General features: G+C 43.6%; 1 long non-coding RNA gene across 1 annotated transcript in view; it reads right to left on the minus strand.

Moving 5' to 3' along the window:
• LOC141981266 (uncharacterized) overlaps nt 1-15,533 on the minus strand; it is a 43,008-nt gene extending 27,475 nt beyond the window's left edge. Inside the window, exon 1 of the long non-coding RNA XR_012637706.1 lies at nt 15,510-15,533. This is a non-coding gene — a long non-coding RNA (uncharacterized LOC141981266). The remainder of the gene's footprint in view (nt 1-15,509) is intronic.
• Nucleotides 15,534-21,449: the final 5,916 nt, after the last annotated feature.

Consider the following 21,449-nt stretch of genomic DNA (forward strand, 5'->3'; position numbering starts at 1 on the left):
TGAGTGGCTTTGAGGACTTACATAAACACAGTGTGCATCAGTTTCTCCCATCTGTAGCATCACATCTCCCACAAAAGGGGGCTGGGAGTGTTATTGCTTGTAAAATGCTTTGAGATCCTTGGATAGAAGGTGCACGTTGAGTCTACTGTTGCATGGTCACAGTCCTGTACAATGGAAATAAAAGGAGGTCACTACAGTGCATGATAAAGTTGGCATTTGTGTCTATTTCTTCCTCATTTGGGGTGAGATTTTCAAAAGTGTTCAGTGTTGATCTAATTCTACTACTAATGAAATCAAATAGAAACCTCACTGTGACTTCTGTAGGGCAGAATTAGGCCAATGCCAAATGATTTTATAAAATCCCACCTTATAGCTCATAAGCTGTTTAAACTTTGTCCTGAAGACAAGTCCAATATTCTTCACATGAAGTCCTGAGTAGCTTGTCATAAGATCATAGTAGGTAGAAGTATGGGAACCATGGATCCAGTCCCTTCCCCTAGGAGGGCAGGACATTATCAATTGACAGAGAACACAGCTAATACTAAACTGATAACCAAGAACTTAGTCAAAGGGCAGCGACAAAGATAATGCATATGCAAACATCTGCGTAATATAACATACCTCTCTCTATTTTAACTCTCGGGGTCTGCAGGCCAACAGTAGAAGTTCTGAGTTTCTATCCTTGTTTTCAGGCAGGCTACAGTTGTTGCTGCTTCCTTACAATGACCTACCTATTCTCTGAGAGAGAGTGTGTCATTTCTTATTACAATTAATACTTCACAGAACAAGTCTGCAGGTGTCTTGCTAAAGCACTCTGAATTTCTCTCGACAAACACACTTTGTTTTCATTGCTTTCACTTTGGGGGCTAAAATCATGAACCGGGTAGTCTGTGTGTGTACCACTGCCCTCTCTGAGATGGAATCAGAATGGTCTCCGTTGGTTCAAATGGTAGAAGCTTGTGCTTTTGGAGCAGGATAATCTGAGGTCTATCCCTGATTTTGCTTTGGCATTCTAGGTGGCCATTGCTAGAAGCATAGTGAATGTTGTGTCTATTTCTTCCTCATTTGGGGTGAGATCAAGAATGTTCTAGATACCACAGGTTTGTAACAATACTTTGTGCTACTGCAACACCTTTCAGCAGCAGATCTCAAAACATTTTATATTAATTAGGCCTCACAACATCAACATCAATGTGAGGTAAGTATTATGCCCATGCTACAGATAGGAAAACTGAGGCATGAGGCAGTTAAGTGGCATGTTCTAGGTCAATGACAGAGCCAGCACTAAAATTCAGGGATCCTACCTTGCTCTACCCACTACACAACATTGTCTTAGCCATGCAGTGCCTTGGGTTTAAAACCTTTTGCAGTAAACCTCTCTCAACAAACCCTCTTATAAACAGTCCACCACCTTTCCCCTGACTACTTTCTGTGGTTGTTTTAAATAAGTTTATATTTAGTATCAGCACTTTCCCGTCTTGCAGAGATTACAGATAAGAAATGTAAGGCAAACGGTGTAGTTTCCTGCATCATATTTGGCCCAATACCAATACTCGATCCAGTCCTGCTAAATGGGAAATTTGCCCTTGATTTCAGTGAGAGCACAATTCACTCCTCCTTATTTCCGTAGTACATTTTTTGCCAAATTGTGCTCTCAGTTACACCTGTGTAAATCTGGAGTAGTCCCATTGAAATAACATGGTATATATGAGATCAGACTCTGGCCCATTGCTTTCAAATTTACATTTCAAAACACATCACTCTTGTGTCATCAAAGTAAAAGAGAGAGATTCAAAATCTGGAGTGAATAAATGCCAGCACTTGCACATAAATTCTTTCAGAAACCTGGGGCTGGTTTCTGCTGTTATCCTGGAGTAACTATCTAAGCTAAGCAAGTTACACTAGCATATGTAAGATCTGAATCAGACACATTTAGTCTGCCTCATCAGATGTCATAGAAGACAAATGTTACCACAACAGCAGTGTCCTGCCAGCTCTCATCACTTCATGTGGGGACAGAGAGTTGCTGGATTTGAAGCGGTGGTATGCAATAGCTTTTGAGATGAATTGTTTAGAACATAGGTGTATTCAAAAGAGAACAAACAGAAGGGTTTTTCTTGAGGAGATTATTTAAAAAATGTGGCTCTGTGACCCTGCCGTTTGCTAGTTCCGGCTTTGAGGTTTAGCAAAGAATTCTGTAATATTCATGCAGTGCTAAATTAGATGTTTGCTGAGTCTGGGGACACATTTATAAATCCCCCTCTGCTTAACAGTTCACCTGATGAATGTAAAGTAGGCACTGGACGTTTGGTGCTCAATTTGAGCAGATTTGCCAGTGAAGGGAAACTGCTGGGTTAAGAGCTCCAGCTGGGAAAGAAACCTGTATGCATGCTGAAACTCACTGGCCCAATTTCTGGAATACTGTGGTGAATACATAATAGAAAAGTGACAAAGGCTTCCTGCACAATAACAACTGTGTGAATGTGGGTCTTCCTGTGTTCTGAGGTACATTTGAAGAAGTTGGAGGTATGGCTGAGGGTCACAGCCCCAGTTCAGAAAAACATTTAAGCATGTGCTTAAGTGCATCCTTATTCAGCAGTGCATTTAAGTAATGGGACTTAAGTGCATGCTTATTGCTTCGCTGCATCAGGGCTGATGTGCTCTATCTCAAAGCTCTTTGACATGCTCTGACATGAACTCAAATTTCATGTGATCTTGGATGAAAGAAGAAATAAAGAAATACGTTGAAAATATATATATTTTTTTTAGTTTAAAGTAGCTTCATTTGAAGGATTCCTTCTGAATCTCTCGTTTTTTCTTGCTCTCTTGGGGCCCAATCCAGCTGACATTCAGTCAACAGGAATTTTTTCCATTGACCTGTATGGAAGTTGGATCAGATCTTGGGTGATTTGGTCAAGTAGGTCTGTCGATTACTCGCAGTTAACTCATGTGATTAATTCAAAACAATTAATCGTGATTAATCGCACTGTTAAACAATAGAATACCAATTGAAATGTATTAAATATTTTGTAAGTTTTTCTGCATTTTTAAATATATTTATTTCAATTACAACACAGTACACAAAGTTGACTCTTCAATTTATATTATTTTTATTATGGATATTTGCTGTGTAAAAATGGCAAACAAAAGAAATAGTATTTTTCAAGTCACAGCATACAAGTACCGTAGTGCAATCTCTTTATCATGTAAGTGCAGCTTACAAATATAGACTTTTTTTGTTCCATAACTGCACTCAAAAACAAAACAATGTAAAACTTTAGAGCCTACAAGTCCACTCAGTCCTACTTCTTATTCAGCCAATGACAAACAAGTTTGTTTACATTTACGGGAGATAATGCTGTCCTCTTCTTATTTACAATGTCACCTGAAACTGAGAACAGGCGGTCACATGGCACTTATGTAGCCAGCATTGCAAGGTATTTACATGCCAGTTATGCTAAGCATTTGTATGCCCCTTCATGCTTTGGCCACCATTCCAGAGGACATGCTTCCATGCTGATGATGCTTATTAAAAAAATAATACGTTAATTAAATTTGTGACTGAACTCCTTGGGGGAGAACTGTATGTCTCCTACTCTGTTTTACTCACATTCTGCCATGTATTTCATGTTATAGCAGTCTTGTATGATGACCCAGCACATTGTTCATTTTAAGAAGACTTTCACTGAAGATTTGGCAAAACACAAAGAAGGTATCATTGTGCGATTTCTAAAGATATCTCCATCACTCGACCCAAGGTTTTAGACTCTGAAGTGCCTTCCAAAATCTGAGAGGAACGAGGTTTGGAGCCTGCTTTCATAAGACTTAAAAGAGCAACATTCCAATGCAGAAACTACAGAACCCGAACCACCAAAAAAGAAAATCAACCTTTCTGCTGGTGGCATCTGACTCAGATGATGAAAATGAACATGGTTTATTTCCCCACCACCACCACCACTGTTCTTGTCAACTGGTGGAAATGGCCCACCTTGATTATCACTACAAAATGTTCCCCACCCCCACCCCCCGGTCTCCTGCTGGTAGAATAGCTCACCTTTCCTGATCACTCTTGTTACAGTCTGTTTGGTAACACCCATTGTTTCATGTTCTCTGTGTATATAAAATCTCCCCACTGTATTTTCCACTGTATGCATCCGATGAAGTGAGCTGTAGCTCACGAAAGCTTATGCTCAAATAAATTTGTTAGTCTCTAAGGTGCCACAAGTACTCCTTTTCTTTTTGCGAATACAGACTAACAAGGCTGCTACTCTGTATTCTGTGTTGTAATTGAAATCAGTATATTTGAAAATATAGAAAATATCAAAAACTATTTCAATACATGGTAGTCTATTATTGTTTAACAGTGAGATTAATCGTGATTAATTTCTTTAATCAAGAGATTAATCATGATTAATTTTTTAATCACTTGACAGCCCTAATCAAAAGTTACTCAGTAGTAAAAGAGGATCTTACTTTGTTTTAATTAGGATAGGGCTATGGAAAAGATGTTAGTGTGGGACATTTTCTTTCCTGTTGAATGCCATCTATTAAAAATAGTCAACGACTGCATCTGTGAATTCAATAGTGTGTCCAGTTCTGTGCTACAGGGTATGTTTGAAGGTGTAGTCCCACTCAACTTCACTAGGGGGAGTCAGAGAGCTGTTCAAGTCTGGTTCAGCACATTGCTGAACTGTGTGCTCCTTTGCTGACCTAGGCTCCTGGCCTTTACCTAGCTGTAATGCAGCTAATTGTGGCATCCTGCTAAAAAAAAAAATCTCAGGAAGCAGCTTCTTACACAACAGAGATGCTTATAGCTCTCACTAAGAGAGCTCAATGGATACATATGGTGGCTGAGCATGAGAAGGAGCCAGACTCAGGAAGTGTGAGCAGGCTCTTGCAAGGTCCTCTGTTAAAGTGGGATTTGATCCTGCATTCACCCCAGCTGCCTGCCTCCATCTCTGCATTCTGCCTGCCTTGTGATGCTGGACCTGAACGCATACTGCCTACCAGGCAAACAGCTTTTTAGCTTTATCCCAATTTCGTGCAAACGACGGAGGCGTGAGAAAAACTGAATCTTGACAGCTGTTGAGCTGTAACACCAAAGCAAACTTCTTTCAACAGTAAAACTACCTGTGAGCATTTCATATTGAATTGTGCGTCTTCTCCTCGCTTAGCTGGTTGCACCGATTCCTGTGAATTAAGTGTGAACAAAGCATCGGCTCTGGGTCCAGAGTCTTACCCTGTCTTCTTACTCGCAGATTCCTATTCTTGTTTCCCTGGGGAGGGCAATGCTAGTGCCAGCAGTTCAAAAGCAAGTTCATAGCTGTTTGTGCCTGTGATGTTTCTGCAGGGTATGGATGACTTGATGAAATTATTGTGACACACCAGTCTCTTCCTAAAATCTATGCTTGCATCAGTCACTGCAGACCTTTCACTGAGATATAACTGACCTGATTTTCAGAGATCCTTGCAGTTCCCCATTGTCTTCATCAGTGGGTAAAGTAGGTTGAATCAGGAGGGGGAGTTATCACAGCACCAACCAGAGAGGAGGGGGAGATCTCGGACGGGGAGGTGCTCTGACCTTTACCTTCTCCCTCTCTTAATTTAATCCCTGCACTTCATCTGGAGGTGCAAGTGCCTGGCATCCTTGAGTCCCAGTAAGTGCGTCTTTTTATCAGACTGGTTGATGGGCCCTGGGAACAGTATTTGAGTCCAGACCTCTAAAACACTATGATAATGTGACAAAGAATAACGTACTGTAGGACTGATCTAAATCCACTGAAGTCCATGGAAAGATTCTCATTGACTCATTTGGTCTTTTGATTAGGCCTTCTCTGAGCAAGAATCATCTCGGACTGCATTGCAGTATTTTAAAGGATGCTATCAATGCTGCAATCTAGGGGCTAAAGCAGACGACTAGGAGTCAGGACACTTTGGCTCTGTTTCTGAATCTGCCACTGGCTCCGTGCATGTCTTAGGGTAACTCAGGTCATCCCTCTTGGCCAAATGCTCCCTTTTGGTTCCATGAGCAGAGAGGAGACTGCTAGGTGGATCGTGGCTAGAGGATGCTGCACAAGGGGGGGATGCCAGCCTTGCTTCCCACTCCTTCTAGCCCTGCAGGTTGAGAAGGGGTGGGGCATGGGGGAAGGGACATGGACTGCTTGAGGAGCTGGCTGAGCAGTGTCAGATTCTCCCCTCAAAACCTGCAGGGTAAAGCAGACTGAGTGTGAGGGGTCCACATATCAGTGTACTCTGGTAGACTAAGGAGGCCTTAAAGTGGGCATAAATGTATGTCCTTTTTAAGGCCCCTTTACACTGCGAGAATGGTATAAAGGGACCCTTAGTGTAAATGGGAATCAGGAACTAAATATTTTACACTAGTTTCTATAGAATACAACTGTGGGGGGTGTTTCCTGGGGTGGGCAGCAGTCAGGGAAGCCCCAGGTGGCATGGCTCCATCATCAGGAGCTGTGCAGCACTGTGGAGAAAAGCACCATGAAGGTATTCCCTATTCCAAGGGATTTGCCCCCACCCCAAGTTCCCAGCAGATTAAGTAATCTGTGGAGTCAATTAACTGACACAAGGAGGCATAGACCCTTGTTGCCTTTCCCATCTGTCAAGTGAGTGTGATAATACTTTCCTGTTTCATAGAGATGTGGGAGACGTAATTAAAACTGGTAAAGAGCTTGGAAATCCTTGGATTAAAGGCACAGTTTACAGGTACAGTGCCCTTTTATTTCATTGCTCTGCACTGTTTGTCATCCCCTCGTAGGAGCTTGGCAATAGCACGTCTCTTCTCCGCAGATTTTATCCCCTCATGTATGCCAAACATCGCTTTCTCTTTGTTTGCTTTTCCCCTGTTTTTAATGGAGGTGAAATTAACATGCCACCTTGTTTACATCGCTGTCTGTGCTGCACCAGCAGCGTTCATTGCTGTCAGCACAGTTCTGGGATCTGCAGTGTTTAGATAACCACTGGTGCAAAAATCTCCTGTTCCGTTAATGGAATAAGTTAGTCACTTTTGGTTAGGACCATATATCATGCTGCCCTCTTACTAAATATACATGCACTGCTCGTTCCCTTCAACAAAATCTCCCGTTTTCTACACTATTGCGCAATGACAAGGTAGTCATTAGTACACAGAAAAGAAAATAACCTATATGAAGCAAAGCTAGTCATAAGCCGAAATGTAGAACGCACTGCTTCTTCAAGGCCATCTCTGATCCTTGAACTCTGCCTACAGAAATAACTGAGCTCAGGTGTGATTGCTATTGGGGGGCATAACATTTGGGAAGTGTAACACACAGGTAAAGTGTGTGTTATATCCCCTCCTCATAGCTGGTCCAGGAGAGGAAAACTGCTGCAAACCCCATGTTACCAGATGTGCCGGTTACTTTGGGGTATGCTCATTTATTAGGGTTACTCTTCTGGGGGCGAGTTCTGTAATTCTATCAATGTACTGCTTGTGTCACTTGTGTGTTCATATGGAGCTCTACTTCTCCCTTCTGCAAGTCCCCTCCCCATGGAACTATCCTGCAGGATCTAGGTTCCCCAGGGCTGGGTTCCTCCAGCCCCAGAATCAGATATACACACACACACACACACTAACAGAGCAAGTCTGAGTGGACCGTGTCAGCCAGCACTCTCAAGCTGACCCCTTACATGCCCCTGGACTCAATAGGCTGGGCCAAGCAGCACTTCCAAGCTGCCACCCTCATATGCCACAGGTACCGCACCGGACTAGAGTAAGCCTGAGAAAGCTGGGTTGAACAGCACTTCCAGGCTGCCACCCTTATATGCCCCTGGACTCAGCAGACTGGATCAAGCAGCACTTCCAAGCTGCCACCCTCATATGTCATAGATTCAGTACATCCCTATCCCCACTTTCACATTACAATTGTTCTTGTTAGTAACCCACTTGATAAGCAAACCCTACAGTAGTTTGGGCGCTACAGGGATCTTTCGCTTAGGTAAGAGGAGCATTGCTGCAGAGTAAATGGGGAAGCCAAAACACAAAACAGTAAAGTTCAGAGAGAGAGGGAGGGGAGTAACCAGCTCAACCATAAAAGTAATTTATTGAATAATAGTGATAACTACATAAGAAGAGCCTAAACAGACATAGCAATTACATTATTAAAGATTACAAAACTGATCAAACAAGTCAGGGTTAAAAAGTTATACCTGAGGTAGAAAAGAAAACAGAGAGAGAGAGCTGGGGTCTCACCACTCCATGAAGCTTGAACTGTTCAGGGTTCCCAGGTGATGGTGGTAGCTTAGGGTTCTGAGTGCTGGAGACAGGCAGAGCCCCCCGCATGATCAGTCAGGAGAAGATGAAGTCCCAGTGGAACTGATGCAGAGTTTGGATCAGGCATCAGAACACTTACTTGAGTATGAGTAGGGGTTTTTGTAGGGAAACACAATGGTTCAAGGGAGAACACTAGATTTGTTTATGGGTAAACTGATGACTCAAAGGTTTTCTTTAGGCTAGACAACAAGAACTGATTATTGCTGGCTATGGGTGGTGTTCCTTCAAGGGAGCTCACAATGCAATTAGGCAGCTTACGTATTTTGGATATCAATCAAGGATTCATTACTAGAATTGGTCTGATAACTGCTGAGCTGGGTGTGTGCCGGTGTAGGTTCATTAACTTCTGGAGCAGAGATTCCCCATGATGCAGTGCTTCCCTGCTTTTCTGGTCCCAGAGTTCAGGGCAGTTCTTGCCTTGGAATCTCTGTTCTCCATTCTGTATGCTAATGGAGATGCCTCCCTGTCCAATCTTTGATGCAGATGAGGCTAGAAGAGTTGCCTTAATCTTGTCACCCTTGTCAGGAGGGGTTTAGGTGTGTCTCCCACTGCCTTTTCATTGCTTTCTGTAAGTCTTTCTTCTGACTGGTTTTGGTTCAAGCAGAGGCTATGGGCAGGGAGGTGTCCTTTATGAGTCAGACAGGCTGGATACTGCGCCCTGGTTCCCCAAGAACACAGAGCTGACTGGTATCACCCAAAGAGAGTTAGTCCTTTAGCTCAAGGGGTAGCAGTCTATGAAGCAGTGCTGAAGGTTTCCAGCTTCAAACCTACTGGCTACCAATGCAGGAGGTTGTTATAAAAGGAGCCACACTGGATGGAGCAAAGGCCCAGCGCTTGGATTAATTGTACAATCATTCTGGTCAGTGTGAGTCTACTGAGGTTTCTAGTTCACACTGGGCATGCTCTGAGGTTTAACCTGGGTTTTAAAATAGTCACACCCAGACTTATAACTTGATACCTTTCATTCAGGGCACTGGAGTAAACTGTTAAAGGTTATTAGAGAGACCTCTCAATTTAAAAATAATTTATCTTTAATATTTTAAAGAAATTTCCATTCCCCTTCCAATTTCTCTGGTTTTACAATCGTTTCCCTCATGTATTTAAAATGCTCTTTTCTCCCATCCTGGTGTTCAAAAAACTCACATAAAGAAGGGCAGCTGTGTGGTGATTGGAGGGAAAAGAGTAAAATCAATGATATGCAAAGCAACATGAAAGGCACAAAAGAAATAAACTATATTAAAATGAGAGAAAAATGTGTGTTTTAATAAACTGCTTTCATTGATAGATGTTAATTGGTACAACAATGGGCCAAATCCTCAGCCAGTGTAAATCAATACAAAATCAATGGGCCCAAAACCTGGAGACATAAGCTGACAGTCTGTCCCTTTTAACACTAGTTCATTTTTTATATCTACAGTGTGCTTTAAAAAGCCGGCTTCTGGCCAAAGCCAAGAAAAGGGAAAGAAAAACAGTTCACTTGTGCAGTTTTTGAAAGAGAGACGTGAGATCAAAGTTTCCATAAATGAAAGAGGAAACAGGGACTGTGAACCTTGTTTGTTCCTTTCATCTACACCCACCTACCAGAAGGAAAACTTATGGCTTCATGTTTTTTATTTGCTTCCATGTCTAAATTGCTAGCATTCAGCAAGCTATACAGAGACGGAACGCTCTGTAGCTTGAGCTGGGCTCTCCTGTGACCTGATTTTATTCTCTTGCATCCTGCAGAGAAGCTTGCTGTCTTTCAAAGTAGCCTGAAGATCTGATCTGATATTTTTAGAACCCCTCTCTGGTGACAATCAGCCTGCATTCCCAAGAAACAAACATACTCATTGTTGTTATTAAATAGAGAATTGGCTCTGGCCACCCAAGTCTCTGCTATACAAGATTTTTTTCTCTTCCCCTTAGAAAAGACAAGGACATTCTGAACCACAGGTTCACCTTTTTCTTTCCCCTGTTTCTTGAAAGGATTTTTCTAAATAAATCACTTCTGCTTTCTCAGGGCTGCTGCAGACATACAGCCCATGGAAAGTATCATTAATTTCAGCACAGAGCTGACAAGGCCAGCACAAAAATGTACATGGATGGCAAATATGCCTCTGTGAACTCTCCCATTATCAGATACAGTTGTTAACCAGCAGCTGTATTTTGATGTATCCTCTCTGTCCTTTTGGAAATAAAACATGTCCATATACCAAACTCACTGCTTTGGTACAAGATGATGAAAATGATCAAGGGAATGAACAAACTCTCAAAGGAATGGAGAGATTGAAAAGACAGGGATTATTTACCTTAGAAAGGAGATGAAATAGTGGAGACATGATAAAAAATATATAAAATAATGAATGGTCTAGAAAAGCTGGTCCGGGAACTTCTGTTCTGCTTGTCTCATAACACAAGAAAATGGGGACATTCAATGATGGTAAAGGTGGCAAATTCAAAACTGATCAAAGGAAATACTTGTTCACATGATGAATAATTAGACTGTGGAACTCCTTGCCACAGTAAGTTGTGGCCAGGAATTTAGCAAGATTCATAAAGGGATTGGACATTTATATGGTTATCAAGAATACCTAGTGGGATCATAGCTAATGCTAACAAAAAGTGTGGAAGGGCTATAAAACCTCATACTTCAGGCAGAAAGCCAATCTCTGACTAGTAGAGATCAGGAGATGTAATGTGGGAGACAGATTATCCCACAGCTGTCTACGGTAGGGGTCTTACACCTTCTTTTGCAGCATCCGGTGGTGGCCAATATTGAAAACAGGATCATGACTAGTTGGCCCTCAGGTCTGATCCAGTCTGGCAATTCTTATTTTCTATCATAACAAATATGGTTTAAAAGAGAAATTAAACCCCATGTGGCCAAGAGCAGTGAGTAAAGTGCTGGGTCATTGGGTGCCTGGGCTTCTAATCTCAGCTGAGCTACTGATTGGATGAGCCAAACCCCTGGGATCCTGCACTGTAAGCCTGCCTCCTGGAGGCAGAATTCAAATCATCCACGATTTGCTCCCCAGATCTAACTGGCTTGCAAAGGGGTAGAAGTGAATTAATTTATTCAGAGCTTGATTTTCAGAAGCTCTGAACACCCTTGGCTCAGCTGCCAATGATCAATGGGACATTAGGGCATCTGAGAATAGCTAAGGCACAAGAACGCCCCAGCCACGCCTCCTTCTCCCAATCCCAGCAACATCCCTGACTTTGCCTCCTCTTCCGGAAGCTCTCACTGGGGTCGGTATTGAGCCAATTGTAGTGACGCAGTGCCTGCTGGGGAGTCCCTGTGCACCCAGGTGGCACACTTCAATAGGAACTTCACACCAGCAGAGCCATGAATCTGGCCTTTAGAGAAGAGATGCCCTGAAGGCAGGCCCTATTCCACCAACAGTTCCAAGCTCCGTCAGTCCTTCGGGGAGCCATTTCCAAAGTGAAGGGCCCCTCGGTAATGACAGCCTGCCCACAGCTCCCCTCTCTCCAAACCAGAGGCCTGTGAGCTCATGTGCCTTTGATGATCACAAAGTGCCATATCCTCATACAGGGAGAGAGCTGATCTGGAAGCCAGGCCGCTACCCATTCAAGGTTTTATAGCTCAGAACTAACGTCTTAACCCACTTCCTGCCCACTGGAAGCTAAGTGGAGCCCAGCACATCACTGAGTTCAGTTGTAAAATGAGAGATATTGCTTGATAAACATGTGCACACACACCTTACTGCAGAAGACATTCCTCGACTAGGGATACCCCACCCTATTGGCATTACATGCCTGAAAAAGAAACACAGGCAGCATAGGCAGAGAATACAGTAACATTCTCAACTTATTGAAGCAGCCAAGGGTCTCCTGACCTTCCACCTTGCCTTAGGACATCCTTGCACATCTTACTTCCTACATGAGCAGCTCTAGATCATTTACCTGCTCTGTTGTGGAAAAATATTTAATACTTTTGTTAGTCAAGGAGGCGTAAACCTTAAAAATCACAAAATGATTGGACACAACCAGGAGAGCGGAATCATGCTTAACCAGCCTTCACAATGCTGCACAAAGGCAACGCTGCTATGTACTGAATGACCAGTTCCCTAGCTACTGTAAATCAGGACAGCTTCACCGAAAGCACAGCCTGGTTGCCCTTCTAGCTTGGTTTTGCTTGGGAGCCCTCCAATTGTAAGCCTCAGCACACTGAAGTGGGATTGATGAGACCTGGGTTCTAGTCCTGGTTCTGCCACTAACCTGCTGCATGACCCTGAGCAAGTCACTTCACTGCTTTGTGCCTCAGTTTCCCCATCTTTAAAATGGATTTAATAACACTCACCCTCCTTTGCAAAGTGCTTTCAGACCCAGAGATGAAAAGTGATTTACAAGAACTAAGTAGGTTTCAGAGTAACAGCCATGTTAGTCTGTATTCGCAAAAAGAAAAGGAGTACTTGTGGCACCTTAGAGACTAACCAATTTATTTGAGCATAAGCTTTCGTGAGCTACAGCTCACTTCATCGGATGCATACTGTGGAAAGTGTAGAAGATCTTTTTATACGCACAAAGCATGAAAAAATGCCTCGCCCCACCCCACTCTCCTGCTGGTAATAGCTTATCTAAAGTGATCACTCTCCTTACAATGTGTATGATAATCAAGGTGGGCCATTTCCAGCACAAATCCAGGTTCCCCCCCCACCCAAAACCCACTCTCCTGCTGGTAATAGCTTATCTAAAGTGATCACTCTCCTTACAATGTGTATGATAATCAGGTTGGGCCATTTCCAGCACAAATCCAGGTTTTCTTCCCCCCCGCCACACTCTCACAAATCTTGGGAGACAGGCCAGTCCTTGCCTACAGACAGCCCCCCAACCTGAAGCAAATACTCACCAGCAATCACATACCACACAACAGAACCACTAACTCAGGAACCTATCCTTGCAACAAAGCCCGTTGCCAACTGTGCCCACATATCTATTCAGGAGACACCATCACAGGGCCTAATAACATCAGCCACACTATCAGAGGCTCGTTCACCTGCACATCCACCAATGTGATATATGCCATCATGTGCCAGCAATGCCCCTCTGCCATGTACATTGGTCAAACTGGACAGTCTCTACGTAAAAGAGTAAATGGACACAAATCAGATGTCAAGAACTATAACATTCATAAACCAGTCGGAGAACACTTCAATCTCTCTGGTCACGCAATTACAGACATGAAAGTTGCGATATTACAACAAAAAAACTTCAAATCCAGACTCCAGTGAGAGACTGCTGAATTGGAATTCATTTGCAAATTGGATACAATTAACTTAGGCTTGAATAGAGACTGGGAGTGGCTAAGTCATTATGCAAGGTAACCTATTTCCCCCTGTTTTTTCCTACCCCCCACCCCCCAGACGTTCTTGTTAAACCCTGGATTTGTGCTGGAGATGGCCCACCTTGATTATCATACACATTGTAAGGAGAGTGGTCACTTTAGATAAGCTATTACCAACAGGAGAGTGGGTTTGGGGGGGGGGGAGAGAAAACCTGGATTTGTGCTGGAAATGGCCCAACTTGATTATCTAAAGTGATCACTCTCCTTACAATGTGTATGATAAGCTATTACCAGCAGGAGAGTGGGGTGGGAGGAGGTATTTTTTAATGCTTTGTGTGTATAAAAAGATCTTCTACACTTTCCACAGTATGCATCCGATGAAGTGAGCTGTAGCTCACGAAAGCTTATGCTCAAATAAATTGGTTAGTCTCTAAGGTGCCACAAGTACTCCTTTTCTTTTTAAGAACTAAGTATTATTATGACCCTGAACTACCGCCGAGACAGGGCACATTAGACAAAGCCCAGGATCGGTTGGAAGGAGTCATTGTTGCTGAAATAGGTCAAAATATTCATATTCTGTAAAATGTTTAACTCAGTATTTAACTCATCATCTCTAATTGCAATGGGCAGAGGAAAGAAAAATAAAAGACACAAGAGATAAAAACTATATACAGTGAAAAGGGGAATGCATTTTATCTGGGCCAATGACAATGATTCTTTCTGAAGCATTTGGTATTGCCTACCAGACAAGTTCAATTCACAGCTGGCCAATTTATTAGAGCCTCTGAAACATTTCAACCAAATAACAGAATGAAAGTAAAACTGTATTTAATAAACAGCACATTGTCAAGCTGTGGCCCATTTTTCTCTATATAAAGAAAAGCTGATTTGTTCCATTATTATTTCTAATGGTTTCCTTCCTTGCTCTCTCTCTCTCTCTTTCCTCGTGGTTACTTTACCAAGATAGAATAATCACTGTGCCAGATTAAAGCTGACATTTCAAACCCTTTTTGTAGGCCGCATCTTCTGGATGTAAAGTATCAGCTGAATGTCTCTTCTAAGTACTCCAGGCTCTGGAAGGATGAGGTTCTTAGGTATAATATGGGGAGAACAATGGGATAATATATATGACCAAGCAAAAATTTTCCTTAAGGGTCTAAGTAGAGCTGGTCAGAAAATTTTCATCAAAACAGTTCTATGTCAGAAAGAGCTGTATTGATTTTAATGAATTTTCCCCAGAAAAGAAAATTCTGAATTTCAACCAGCAATATGCTATTGCACCCAACCTGTGGCCCTTGAGTCTCTAAACTGTGACCCTCAATGTCAACTGTGTTCAGAACAAACGTGTAATTGGAAGATGAAACCCAGCTGGCCTCTCTGAACCACGCACGGTGATTTTTAAACAGAAGAGTTTGACTTACCCCATTACAGAGCAGGGCTCTGTCTCCCACTACTGCCCCCTAGACAGGTGCGATTTGACAGTGAGCAGTGCAAAGGAAGGAAAACAGAAAGAAACTCTTCCCCCCAAAGTTTGATTGTGGCCCCTTGACCTTTATGAAATAATCTGTCATCCCTGATGCTGAAAAGATTGGGCACGACTGCTCTGAAGAGATTTGTGTATCTGATATATTGCCTCTCAACATTTATTAATAAACCTTCATTATTGAAGTGGGTCAGACCTCACACCGAATCTCCGGGGTTAGACAAACATCCAAGAATTCAGGCATTTATCAAAGCTTATCCTAATCATTTTGGCCTGGTAACAGACAGCTATAACAGTGTAATAATTAGCAGTCACAGCTCACCAGCTGCCCGGCCATTGATTTCAATGGGCATTGTTCTGAACATTGAGCTCTACTGAAATGCATCTAGGAAAATGTTTTGGTCTATTATTTCATAATATTAATAATCCGCACTTACCAGCACCTTCTTCCCAAGGATCTCAGAGCCCTTCACATACATCAATGAACTGAGCTTTGCAATACGACACGAGAGGTACAGAAGTAGTATTATCCTGATTCCCCCTCTTACAAATTGGCAAACTGGTGTGTGGAGATTTTAAGTGACTTGCCAGAGATCAACTGGGAAGCTAGGACAGAACTAAGATCACTTTGTTCCCAGTTTTATGCACACAGCATCTTTTGCCTTATATTTTTAATCCATTCAGAGGCAGAGCACATGAGGATTTTTATAACTCCCACAATTCTTTTTATAGCTCGTAGCCATCCTGGTGCAGGATGAATTAAATCTCCCTTCTGATGAAGCAATACAGAGCGAAATAAGTTTCGGTGCATTTCATATTTCATTAGCTCTAAATGCATTACTGTGCTAATACCAGGTGCTTTCTTCAAAGGGGACTTAGGCTTCTAGGCCATTGGGAAAACAACTTTTATTCTGTTCTCTTTAACTCTGGATATTTTGTATAATGAATGTTAGCACTGGTCAAAGAGGGTGGCCTGAGAGATCTGGGAACAAATGCACTGAAAAGCCAGCTCGCGCTTTAGTCTGTTAAAAAACAGAGATAAGATTTAGCCATCACACATGATGTATAAGGGAGGGGAAGGCAGGCTATTAGCAAAAGAAAAATAAATACACATGCAAAATAAAATAAAACTCACTCTGCAAATACAGATCATTTACATTAGAAAGAGGTGGGTCCGAGATGCAAAATTCAGCCCTGGGTTTCTAACCTGCAGAGTCCTAAGGTGTTTGGCTCTGGGATTTTGAGATAGCGCATTAGGGGCTAAATGGTCACAGCCATTACTTGGCTTTGCAAGGGACTAAAGGGTAGTGGGGGAAGGTGTTCCTTTCTCCCTGTTTGGCCCTGTTTAGATTGTTACTACAGCTTGGTGGGGGAGCAGGTTCTACTTGCCTGATACATGCCGTTGTGAGTAAGTGGGCAGGGAAGCGGTGGTGGGACAGAGAATTGGAGGAACCCAAGCTCCGCCACTCCAGCTCGCTGGCCAGATGCACAGTGTAGGAAGGACGCTCTTCAATAAGAAGGTGTGAAGTGACTCCTCCATCACTACCCTCAGAGCAAGTGGTGATCTCAGGAGGAAGGGTTGTCTCTGAGTCACAATTTGTTCCCAGGTCTGTTGCTGGGGCAGTGCAGCTACTCAGAGCTGACTGTACAGTTGCAGTCTAGCCCTAGGTGAATAGTGCCCAGCCATGTCATCCAGTTCCAGATCTGGGCTTGGATTCTGAAATACCTCTCTACCGTCTCCAGAGTTCAGGGGTGTTCAGATCCAGGGGTTGGGTCCAACTAAATCTAAATGGATCTCGCCAACAGTCTACTAAGCAGGGTTTGGATCTGTCCCCATAAATAATAATTAGCACTTGTCTATTGCTACTGAAACTGGTAAGAGCTAAGTGGTAAAAGGTGCTGCAACAAGAGGTTTTTGGCCAAAGGACTGGGCCAGGTTTTATTTTATCTGAAAAAAATGGCTTATTTTCATCCTCAGTCTTAACTTCCATGGGAAATTGACCACAGGGGAGAAATAGCATAAATAACAATGGGAGGATCAAACCACTGTTCCATTCGGCAGCATCCTGGGTGCAGTGTAAAACACAGTGGGCCTTCTCCTGGGTCCATCCACAGGCAAACTCATCAGCATAGGGCCACTCGGTCTAATCTGTATTCTCTAATCCCATACACCAAACTTCCCTTCCTTTAGGGCCTGATCCAGTGGGCTTTGTATCAGCTTTCTCATTCAGTCTCACCCCTTCCAACCCTCATATTTTATTCCCTGCTTTGCAGCTTTGTTAGCTTTTAAATAAACAAGATTTCTACAGAGAAGTGACACAGTTGCACCATGCATGTCCCACCTATTATGGCTATTATCAAAACTCAAGATGCAGGACTCTCCAGCTATTTATTATCTCTGTAGGCCAGAGAGCAGTCACTTCCTTCCCAAATACAACAACTACTTAACATCCACACCCTATTCTTTCCTGCATCATGACATCCTGCCTTGATCTGTAAAGTCATGCACTGGCCTGGGATGAGCAAACTCATTGTACATAATTTCGAACAGGGTGGTTTTAAAAACTGCACTCAAACTTGATATTCTTGCATCCATGCTGTACTCTGGAGAGACATTTAAAAAGGCGCAAGGAGGGGAAGGAGGGAGATTTCCAATGGAAAAAAAGGGAGCAGAAAGTGGGCCGAGCCAGGGAAGGAGCCGTGAAGCTGGGAGGGAGAAAGTCTAATAAAACAACTAGAAATGCAGTATTAGTACACAGGACACCCTTCTTCCAGGGAGATTCTCCTGAGACTTGTTTGAAAGGCTTCCCTTCAGCTAGAAAAACAGCTGATTGTTTTGAAATTATTTCAGCCTTTAGTGGAGGAAAGGTCTGTGACCTTGAACTGTTTTTGTCAACCTAAAAATTCATTCCAGCAGTCTGCAAAAAGCACAAAGCCCACGAGGTTCGCCTGGCTCCATCTTCCAATACAGAAGCAGGGGTCTCTTTCAAAACATGTTTGAGGCTGGCAGTGACCCTCTCAAACCTTCTAAATTTGTTTAGTAGATTTGTTTCTGAAATGCATTTCACAGAGCCAGCAGAGCCAGCTGTGCCATGGTTTGTTTCTTACAGTCCCATGGCCACAAAATTTGTCCTGTGAAATCCTGGCTACATTCCCATTCCCTTCAGCAGGGGCAAGATTTCACCCCATTTGTCTTGCAGGGGAGAGAGAAAATGAGACTCTTCTGCACCGATTATAGTCTATAGAGTTTAAGCCCAGAAGGGACCATCAGATCAGCCAGTCCAACCGTCTGAATATCAGAGGCTACCAGCACCACCCAGCACCTGCACACTAAACCCAATGACCAAAATTAGACCAAAGTGTTGCAGACCTCAGTAGACTAAACTATGATGTGCTAGAGGCAGAGAATAAGAGGGACCAGGGCACTCTAATCCCCAAGGCCCTCACAATAGCAGGGAAAAGTTTTCGTGAGATAAACTCAGATGAGCCTAGCAAGTGACCTACACTCCATGCTTCAGGGAAAGGCGAAAATACCCCAAGGACATTGCAAATCTGATCTGTGGGAAAATTCTTTCCTGACCCCACATATGGCAACCAGTTAGACCCTGAGCATGTGAGCAAGAACCAGCTTTGTAATGATACCTTACACGAGACCTTTTGCATAAAGCATATTCCAGTTATATTATATTCACACTCATAAACATATTTCCATAAAACTTTATCAAGTGCAATGTCACACTAACCTGCGGACAACTCGCTGACTGTGGAGACTGACAGGGAAGCCAAGCCGCCACCAGCTGAGGAGGTGCCCAGACCACAACTTGTGGTAGGAAGTGACCCAGGGAAGGTAGTAGAAGCCGATGCCTGAACCCCGAACTGCTAGTTCCCTGGCTTCATAGGGCCCTGGGTTGGAACATGTTGGAGAGGGAGGGCCGGGTTCCCCTACCACACCCCATGGGCTATCAGGCATGGCTGCTGTCTGTTCTACGTCCCAGCCTCTATGGCTTAGAGGCCATAGACCAGGGGCGGCCAAACTGTGGCTCGTGCGCTATAAGTGGCTCTTTTACCATTAAAGTGTGGCTCATGGAGCCCCCCAAACCCCACATTCTCCACCTACCAGACTGAGAGAAGGGAGCTCAGGACTCTGCCTTGCAGCGGGGTGGTGGGGTAGTAGCTTCTGCCCAGCGGGGATGGGCAGTCTCAGGGCTTCTGCCCTGTGGGAGGGGTCGCGGGGCACACCTGCCGGGGCTCAGGCTTCAGCAGGCTCTCGAACTTCTGAAGATTGTCCTCTGTGGCTCAGAGGGTCAGTAAATTTGGCTTCCCCTGCCACAGACTTCTTGTTTGTTTTGCCCCACCCAAGGGCCACAGACTGATTGCTGTTTTACTCTGCCCAGGGGCCAGAACTACAGCTGTGGTTGTCGGTCCCAGCCCAGAGGCTCAGGGGCTATGGACTGGTTGTTTACGTGGCCCCACCAGGGGACCGGAGTCCATCTTGCTTCAACTCCCTGAATTAGCAGGAAATCCCAACGACTGGGTGACGGTGTGTACCAACCCCACACTGGGCCAATGGGGGCAGCCCGGCTCAGCACATGGAGCCCCGGTCACAGGGAGATCATAGTAATGCTGTCACATGGCTATAATCTATCCTCTAACATCAGGTAGCTACCTGTAAGTTTTTTATGACCATGGTGACGTTATCACATAAAGCAAATTCCCAGCTTGAAATAGGGCAGTTTCTCTCGCTCGCTCGCTCTCTGTCTCTCTCTCACACACACACATACACACACACACAGAATAAAATTAACCATTGGAAAAACTTACCTAGTGCTGGGGTAGATTCTCCATCACTTGAAGTCTTTAAAGCAAGTCTTTCTAAAAGATATGCTCCAGCTCCCCAAAAAGTTGTGGGCTTGATGCAAGAATCACTGGATGAAATTCTCTGCAGGAGGTCAGACTACATGATTATAATGGTTTAGTTTGGTCTTAAAAATCTATAAACCTATGAATTTACTAATTTCAGCCCTGATTCAGGAAGGCAACTCTATTTAGGGCTGCGTTTAAGCACATGCTTAGTTTAGGCACATGCATAAGTCCCATTAACGTCAGCAGGACATAAGCACATGCTGAAGTGCTTTGCTGAATGGAGATGGAGTTAAGTAAGTGCTTACAATCTTTGAGAACTGGGGCCTTTATCTGTATTTCCTTTTGTTCCACCATTAAGTGCAGTATTATCATTTAGCTTAATTGCTGGTCTGTGTCAGATACACTTGGCAGTTCACATTTCTGATTTCAGCTCAGGGCTTTTGGTCCAAATACTGTGGATTCTACACAGCTGGACTAGACTTGGATCCTTACATAACCTCAGCTGCTTTGATGTGGTTTTGGTTTATTTATAACAGCTCGGTCTTGTGAATAATAATTCCTGCTTCAAAGAGTTCATAGCTCACGTTTCTGTTCCTCCTCTGCTTGCCCTTCAGGAAAAATAATGTATTGTTTATCTGTGCACTTTTCTGTAGCCCTGGAGCAGAATAGGCACAATGACAGTTTTTAGTCTTATGTTGTTCATTCTATGTGACTCATGGTCTATTGGTCATTGCTCAAAAAAATACAGTCCATAGGAGATACCTTCGCTGGATTGGAGGCATTTCCAGACATAGATTTCATGACATCCAGGCTGACCCCTTTCTCCTTCATGGTGTATTTTTAATGGCTCTTGCCCCTGGCACTGAGAAATGTTTACAGATGAATTATTTGACTTCTATTGTTGGACAAACGCTTCTGGTGCCAATTAAGCCTCATCATGATGCAGTGAGGAATTTCAGGAGTCCTTTTTGGTCTGTGGAAAGAGGGTCCACACCTCGGACCATATTTTTACTTCATTCCTTGCACTGAGTTTCCACTTGCACCCAGGGGATGTGGGCCCAAAGGTTATGACCATGGAAGAAAAAATAGCCATTTCTGCCAGTGTCATGCAAAGACTTTTAAAGCGTCTTTTTTCATGGGTGCAGCCTAATGGGATTTCATCACAAGTGAAAGTCTGTAAGTGCATGGGCCAGAGAAGGTGGCTAGGGTGAATCACAGGTTTTTCTATCCCTAGTGTTTGTGGCCATGTAACCAGTTCTTTTGTATTGTTGGGTTGGTAGGAGAGGCCATCAGAGACTAATGAGGTTCTTTGTTTCTCTTCTTAATCAGATGCTTATGTTACCAGCTTGGACAGGGAGCCCTGGTACTGCCCAAAGGCTCCTGGCTCTCCACCACTGGGAGCCCAGATGCCCCTCCGACTCTCAGCTCCCCTCTCATCACCACCGGAAGCCTGGTTGCCTCCTCCCCCAGGCTCTCGGCTCCCTGATCCCTGCCACAGCTGGACTCCCGGCAGT

Source organism: Natator depressus, chromosome 2, assembly GCF_965152275.1.
Source record: "Natator depressus isolate rNatDep1 chromosome 2, rNatDep2.hap1, whole genome shotgun sequence".
Classification (NCBI taxonomy): Eukaryota; Metazoa; Chordata; order Testudines; family Cheloniidae; genus Natator; species Natator depressus.